The following is an 8,544-nucleotide window of genomic DNA, read 5'->3' on the forward strand; positions in this document are numbered from 1 at the left end:
TAGAGCATCGCTCTATTTCTGACACACCGGGTGTGTGATGGGTTGCTGTGGAACGATCCTCACTTTCCGTCAGACTCCGTCAGTGCATCGGGGACGGGGTAGAGGAAGCCTGAATCTGTGCCTGACTGGAGAGTCTGTGATAGATGATGTAGAGGGAACTTCACTCTCTGCCTGATCCTGTGAATCTGTGACGGGACGTTATGGAGGGATCTTCATTCTGTGTCTCTCCCCGGGCGTGTGCGATAGGACAGTGTGGTACGAGATTCACTCTGTGTCTTGACTCCGGGAGTGTGTGATGGATGGTCTGGGGAGGAATTCACTGTGCCTTATCCTGTGAATGTGCGATGGGACGATGCTGGGGGCGGAAAAATTCCCTTTGTGACTGACCTCAGGTGAACGTAGCGGGACCGCATGGCATGGCACTATGTGCGTCACCCCGGATGTGTGTGATGGGAAATTGGGCAGGGAGATTCACTCTATGTCTCACTGTTCCTTGTTCGTGATTTCCAGTGCAAAACTGTACCGAGCATTGGATCGGGAATAATAACCGGTGTTATTACGTCTCCACGCTTCGAACAAATTTCTCCGGAGCGATACAAGAATGTTCAAGCCGTGATTCAAGCCTGCTGGAAATCAATTCAAGGGATGAAGCGGTATGTGTCACAGCACGGGGAGATCCCTCAATATCACAGTAATCATCACACACTCGCGGATTCAGGCACAGATTGAACACACAACAAACATTCCCAGCACACACTCACGGGGTCTGACACAGAGTGAATCTCCCTCCACACTGTCCCATCACACACTCCCGTGGTGAGACACAGAGTGAATCTTCCTCCACACCGTCCTATCAGAAACTCCCGGTGTCAGACACAGAGTGAATCACCCTCCACAACGTCCCATCACACAGTCCCGGCGTCAGACACAGAGTAAATCACCCTCCACACCGACCCGTCACGCACTCCCGGGGTCAGACACTGAGTTAATCTCCCTCCGTACCGTCCCAACACACACTCCCGTGGTGAGACACAGAGTGAATCTCCCTTCACACCGTCCCATCACATACTCCCGTTGCCAGACGCAGAGTGAAGCTCCCTTCACACCTTCCCATCACCGATTCCTTTTGTAGTCATCTGAGAGAAGTTCCGTACATAGATTTCGATTCTTGGTATTAATCAAATAAATTTAATTTCTCAGAGCTTTGTATCCAACAATCTTGTGTACAAGAACCTTGAGTACTGGATTGGAAAATGCGAAGACGGGTAAGATTTGGACTGATGTGTGGGGTGAGAGTTGAGTATTCAGATAGTTGTGATGGGAATATGTGGGATGCGTTTACGGACTGAAGTAGTTTCGTGGGGAAAAGGGAGGGGCATTGGGATTTGTCTGTAGACTGTACGCGGGTAGAGTGTAGGGTGATACAGTGGGAACATTTTGGGGCCGACACGTGGCTGCCGGGGAAGGACAGGGCCGTGGGATTATTTCGGAAACTGGCATTGGGCAGCGGGGACAGTTCAGTACACAGGGATTATTTTGGTATGACCTATGTCGGTGGGAGAGCGCTGTTCAGTGGGATCATTTCGGAGACAGTCACCGGGCTGAGTGGCGCGGGAGAAACAGCCGGATTTGCTTGGTGAATGACATAGATCTGAAGGGCGAGAGTAGGAGAACTGGTTTAGTTTGGAGACCAGTCCAGGGCGATGGGTACACAATGGGTTAAGGTGGTTAGTTCGGAGGTAGTCGCCGGGCTGTGAGGAGAGGGAGAAACAGTGTGATTCGTTTGCTAAATGACGTAGATCTGAGGGAACAGAGCTGGGCAGGTGGATTAGACGGTGGAAGAGTGGGGGTTGTTCGCGGACTGAAACAGATTTGAGGGGAGAGAGTTGGCATGTTAGATTCGTATCGGAACTAACAGAGGACTGCGTTGAGTAAGCGGTTCGGTGGGATTAGTTTGGGGGATACGGGGCTGCGGGGAGACATTGTGTCAGTGCCTTATTTGGGGACTGGCACAAGACTGTGGGTAGACATTGGGACAGTGGTATCTGTCTGGGTACCGGCACCGGGCCGTCGGGGAGAACGGTTGCGTGGGATGAGTTTGCGTACTGACACAGTCTGTTAGGAGAGATCAAAATCATGGGATTAGCTTGGGGACGGTCTCGGCTCAAGTTCTCTGCTGGAGCTGTTTTGTCTCTGTTGAAATTGTTTATCCCTCTTGAATAGGAACGTGAGCTCCGGTCTCCTGTACAAGGGGACAACTGGAACGCCCCCTTGCAGACTGTGTGATCCGACTGCAGTCAGACCGATTTACCCTTGCGATCTTGATCAGCCTTTCATCTGCGAGAAATCGGTACATTTGTGCCCGCAAATTCCTGAAAAGATCCAGGGTCTCTGTCAACAGCCAGTGGAGGCGACGTGAATAAAATGACTATCCCCAGTCTCCCCTTCACTCCTTCCAGATTCCCTGCCCACCCTCTCTGCCCTTCCGTGCTCCACCAATTCCACCTCTTATCGCAAACATATTGTCTCCACCAGACACTAACAAGCCTCTCTTGCTGTCTGTCCCCTTCTTTCCCTCCATTCCCCGGTCCCGCTTTTCCTGCTCCCTCTACCTCCCTCTTTCACCTCTCTCCACGTCCATCCGCTTCTTTCACTCCATTCCCACGCCCCGCTCTTTCTGCTTCCTCTACCTTATTATTACCTCATACTTCCTCCTCCCGTTTCTTCTGCTCCCTCTACCCACCTCATTCATCTCTCTCCCCGTCCATCCTCTTTCCCTCCATTCCCCCGCCCCGCTCTGTCTGCTCCCTCTCCCCACTTCTTTCACCTCTCTCCCCTCCATCCCATTCTTTCCCTCCATTCCTCCGTCCCGCTCTTTCTGCACCCTCTACCAATCTTATTATTTCCTGCGTAATTCCTCCGCCCGCTTTCTTCTGCTCCCACTACCCGCCTCATTCACCTCTCTCCCCGTCCATCCCCTTCTATCCCTCAATTCCCCCGTCCCGCTCTTTCTGCTCCCTCTACCCACCTCTTTCACCTCTCTCGCCGTCCATCCCCTTCTTTCCCTCCATTCCCCCTCCCGCTCTTTCTGCTCCCTCTAACTACCTTATTATTACCTCGTAATTCCACCCCTCTATTTCCACATTCTCTCTTCGACAACTATCACCGTTCCATCCTCTCGAACTCCCTCCTCACCCTTTCTGTCCCTTCCTCCTATCCCATTCTCCATCAGGGCTCGCAACCCCATTCTCCCCACGACACACCGACAAACCTCTGTCCCCATTGATCTCCGGATTTGTGGCATTTTCCAGCCCGTGACGTTCTTCTCCACCCCCTACTGCCTCGCCCTTTCTCCGCCGGCTCTTTGTCCTCTCCCGGTGCCAACTCTTTCCCACTTTTTGCTCCTTCTATACCCTCTTTCTACCCCTCTCTCTGCCTTCCCTCTCCGTCTCTCTGTACTCTCAGTGTTCATAATGTTCTCTTTCTCCTTTCCACTCACTCTCACGTCAATCCTGTGCGGTCTGGAGCTCGATAGCCCAACCCTGGATGAACGTTTGTGCCTATTTCCTCTGTCTGTGCCTCTCTTGGGTTTATGGAACTCTGTAAGGTTACAAAACTGATCCAGGGAGTAATGTCCCAAACTCCCTCCCTCTCTGCATAACCCTCAATTTCCTGCGATGTACATTTTTCCAGTTCAGTGGCATTTTTCCTGAAGCATAAAGCCTCACCGACGCTTTTACCACTGCAGCGAGATCTCCCGACTCCCGTGTTCAGTGTCCGGACCGGTGAAGGCCAGCGTGCCCAGTGTCCTGTCGTATCGAACATTTTTCACCAGAACCGCTATTTGATTTTTGCCTTGAAATGTATACGGCATCAATTTGTTCTTTAGCTTCATCAGTACGGCAAAAATATGTAGAGCTAATGTAAATTACGAACATTAATAAACACCGCAAAAAATGTCGAGTGTGTGCTTGTGCGTTCAGAGACGTGATGGCGCAAGGTGAGAAGATGTTCCTGAATCGTTGTGTGTGGGTGTTCAGGCTCCTGCGACTCCTCCCTGATGGTAGGAGAGCTGCTCCCGGGTGGGGAGAGTACTCATTGAAGGATGCCGCCTTCTCGAGGCATCGCCTCTTGACAATGCCCTCGATGGTAGGGAGGGGTGTGACCGTCAGAGTGGCGGCTGAGGCTGGAAACCTCTGTAGCCCGTTACTATTCTGTGCGTTGCAGCATCCGCACCCGGCGGCGATGCGGCTAGCAGAAAGTTCCCCACCGAACATCCATAGAATTTTCCTCATCTTCACTGAGAGAGCACATCCCCTCAAACTCCTAGAGCTGTGATGCCTTCTGTAACGAGACCCAAATGCAGAGTCAGGTCTGGAAATAAGACTCAGAAACGAAGTAAACAATACGGCGCCAAGCCAACCAAAGCCAAAATCTCAAGCAGTCGGACTGGAGACGGGACTCTTACGATTGAGCACTGAGTGCTCTGCTACAGTGCTTTAACTATAGACTGTCCATAAGGAATTGAGGCATTGCACGATTATGTCTCTGAATCTTTAGAAGAAATGTGACAGTTAACTATACTCTGGGAAATGGACGTGCGGAAAAATGACACCTTCTGTGCGCTTGCGTGAACGTGTTGGGCCACAATAGACCCTCTGAGTTGCTGATACACAGTAACCTAGGAACTTCAATTAAACCCAAACGACTGAGGAGGATAATTGGGATATCGAGTCTGCTGGTCGTTTCATAGCTGATCCATAGTCCTCTTGGTTGCAAACTCGCGCCTTCATTCCTTCAATAATGAATTATTTTTCAAACTATCTCTTAAATATACAGAATGGCTGGTAGTCCACGCTTGCCTGCGGCGTGGAATTCCGCAGATTCAGCACAATCTGGTGAAGGAAGTTCCTTTTTATCCCCTTTTTAAAAGTTATCTCTATATTCTCGTTGTTTCTGCTGATCCTAGATCCATTCTCTTCACACCAACTCTGTCATAATCTTTCACAATCTGAAATATTTCAATATGAACCGTTCATTATTCATTATTCTGAATTCCCGCGAGGAGAGGCCCACAACCATCAAACGTTCTGCATACGACAGGCAATTTATTTCGGGATTCTCCTTTGAATCCTTTTTAAATATCACCACAAGCTTTGTTCGATAAGGGATATCAACGTGCTCACAATTCTCCAAATGTAGCCTCACAGTTCCTTATTGAGCCTTAGAATTATTGGCATTTTTGCTTGGAAGCTGAGGTGTGATGAGGTGGTTATACTGTGAGGAGGCTAGACCCAATGTGCAGTTCACAGGAAACTGGGTGACAGTCAGAAGGATGAAAGCGGTTTAACAGACAGGCACAGGTTATAGTGCCCCCTGTAGCCCAACCCTTCAATAGCAGGTCTACCGCTTTGTATACCTTTGGGTGGGGGACGGGTCAAATTACCAAGTAGAGGGATGTATCTCAGGTCAGGACTCTGGCACTGATTTTGTCTCTATAGTTCAGAAGGGAAGGGGGAGGGCGAGATGAGGCGAGCTGTGGGATGGGGGATTATTTGTTAGGGAGTTAGAAAGGGGGTTCTGTGGGCGACAGAGGGATTTGTGGATGGTATTTCGCCTCCCGAGTGTCAGGGACACTACCACTCTGAGCGGGTCCTCAGCAATCTTGAGTGGCAGGGTGAGCAGTCGAAGTTCGATACGCGCTGGTGTGGGCAGAAATAGGAAGATAACACTGCTTAACACGTGGCTAAAGTGTCCTGGGATGAGTGAGGGCTTCTGATGTCTGCATCATTGGTCCTCTTCTAAGGAAGGTACAATAGACCTTATATGCATAAGGCTTAAAATACGCCACAACGCAGCTTGAGTCCCGGGGTCCACAGAATGCAACCGGAATCTGGATTCGACACCGCCAGAGGTTGTCTTCTGCCGAGCGAACACTAGGGGGCGGCACATACACCTGCCTGGAGGCCATGCTGCACAGCCCCTTCCTTTACACTGCCAAGAGCAAATCTCACCGTTTCCACCTGGACTGGACTGGAACTGATATTCCAGCGGGAAATTCTGTCATAAAAGATGAGGAGGAGTGGGAATAGAACCAGCGATGCAAGGGTATGAATAACAGAATGTCAGTCTTACATGAATAGGCTGAAATGCTGAAATGAGCGTTACTCCAGGACCAAACGTGCAAACAAATAAACTTTAAAATATAAGGCTTAAAATAGGCCAAACGCAGCTTGAGGCCCGTGGTCCACAGAATGCGACCGAAATCTAGATTCGACACCAACAGAGATTGTCTTCTGCCGAGCGAACACTAGAGGGAAGCACATACACCTGCCCAGAGGCTGCGCCACAGCGCCCCCACGTGGCGCAGCCCCGTCATTTCCTCCGCCACCGAGCAAATCACACCGTTTCCACCTGGACTGGACTGGAACTGATATTCCAGCCGGAAATTCTGTCAGTAAAGATGAGGAGGAGTGGGGATTGAACCAGCGATGCAGGGTATGAAAAACAGAATGTCAAAACAGATGTTGGAGTGGTTGTTGGAGCAGATGTTGTTGAGACCACAGACAAAGTGAGGAAGCAAAAGGATGAGCCTGCTAGGACTCATGTTCTGAGCTGCCTCCGTTTCAATGCGAGAAGTATAGTACGAAAGACCGACGGGCTCAGGGAAGGGGTCATCCGCTGGCATTCTGATATTGTAGACATTAGTGAGACGCCGTTGCAGGGCGGGCAGGAGCGTCAGCTCAACATTCCCGATTTCCGTTGTATCAGTCATGATGAAGCGGGAGGTATTCAAAATTGAGGGGTGGCTTTACTAGTCACGTGAGATTCATTGACAAGCACGGAGAGAGGAGTTCACGTGCCGCTTTAACAGGGACGTTAATATGCAGGGAGTTGATTGTTGTGCAGTCAGAAGTGATTCAATTCAAGTGGTATATCGCAACATTGTTGGCCGAATGGTCTGTTCTGTTGAGTGATTTACGTTCACTGCTCTGCAGGAGGGGTAAAAGAGAAATTTAAACTCATCGAGTGGACAGATATGAGGTGGGTTAGATCAGGGACTTTGACGAAAGGTTGCGAAACAGCCACTTCACAAACAACATAGGCAGTGAGCGAGCCACACAGCTCTCACTGTGACACCTACACACACATCACCATGACTTGGACACAACACCGACCGGACGCTAAAGGACCCATACCGTGGCACCCACACAAATCTCGCTGACACTCTGCGTAAAGCATTGGAACTGGAACTGGATGAACTCAGGATCATTCGGGAAGCTAAGGGAGTGATAGAGAAGACATATAGAGAGGTGTTTACAACTACGGTGACGGGTACAGGTAACTGGGAGACAGACAGGAAGGGGAAAGAGGTTAAACAGCCTGAGCCAATGCAGAGCCCCCTGGTGCCGAATCCGCAGAATAACAGCTAGACCACTTTCGATACTTCTGGATGGGAGGAGAGAGGTGCAAATGACCAATCAGTGGAAAGTCTCACCGGTCCGGTCTCTGGCACTGACTATGGCTCTGTGGCTCAGAAGGGAATACGTTGTGAAATCTGGCGAGCTATGTCGCTAAGGTTGTCTTTATTAGAGGAGCAGAAAAGAGGTATTTTGGAAGTGAACGAGATTACAGCATGGTTTGATACCTGGAAATATGATGTTGTAGCTATTAGTGAAACATGGATGCAGGATGGGTGTGATTGGCAACTAATTATTCCTGGATTTTGTTGCTTCAGGTGTGATAGAACCGGAGGGTGAAGAGTAGGTGATGTTGTATTGCTTGCCCGAGAAAATATTACAGCGGTGCTTTGATAGGAAAGATTAGAAGGCACATCAAGGGAGACGATTTTTTTGGAATTGATGTATGGGAAAGGAGTAGTAACACTTATAGGTGTGTGTTATAGACCACCAAATGGGGAGCAAGAATTGGAGGAGCAAATTTGTAAGGAGATAACAGATATTTGCAGAAAGCACAAGGTTGTGATTGTGGGAAATTTTCCACACATAGACTGGGAAACTCATTCTGTAAAAGCGCTGGATGAATAGCAGTTTGTAAAATGTGTGCAATGCATACAGGTACCAACTAGCGAAGTGGTAGTGTTGTATCTCTGTTCAGGAATGAGATAGGTCAGGTGACGGAGGTATGTGTTGGAGAGAACTTCGGGTCAGCGATCACAATAGCATTAGTTTCAGTATAATTATGGAGAAGGAGAGGACTGGACCCAGGGTAGAGATTTTTGATTGAAGAAGGCTAACTTTGAGGAGATGCGAAAGGAGGCGGAAGGAGTGGATTGGGACATTTTGTTTTATGGGAAGGATGTAATAGGGAAATGGAGGTCATTTAAAAGTGAACATTTGAGAGAACAGAATCTTTATGTTCCTATTACTTTCAAAGGAAATATTAAATATTTGAGAGTGCCATTGTTTTATAGGGATAGTGGAAGCTTCGTTCAAAAAAGAGGGAGATCTATAATATATATAAGCAGCATGGAGTAAATGAGGTGCTCGAGGAATATAAAGAATGTAAGTAGAATCTTAAGAA

At 49.1% G+C, this 8,544-nt stretch overlaps 1 long non-coding RNA gene across 1 annotated transcript; it reads left to right on the forward strand.

Moving 5' to 3' along the window:
* Positions 1-537: 537 nt before the first annotated feature.
* LOC132389300 (uncharacterized) lies at positions 538-2,686 on the forward strand. Its single transcript, XR_009510476.1, has 3 exons — positions 538-653; positions 1,201-1,265; positions 2,224-2,686. It is a non-coding gene; the product is annotated as an uncharacterized LOC132389300 (long non-coding RNA).
* The last annotated feature ends 5,858 nt before the right edge of the window (positions 2,687-8,544 follow it).

The sequence above is a fragment of the Hypanus sabinus genome, unplaced genomic scaffold, assembly GCF_030144855.1.
Source record: "Hypanus sabinus isolate sHypSab1 unplaced genomic scaffold, sHypSab1.hap1 scaffold_529, whole genome shotgun sequence".
Lineage (NCBI taxonomy): Eukaryota > Metazoa > Chordata > Chondrichthyes > Myliobatiformes > Dasyatidae > Hypanus > Hypanus sabinus.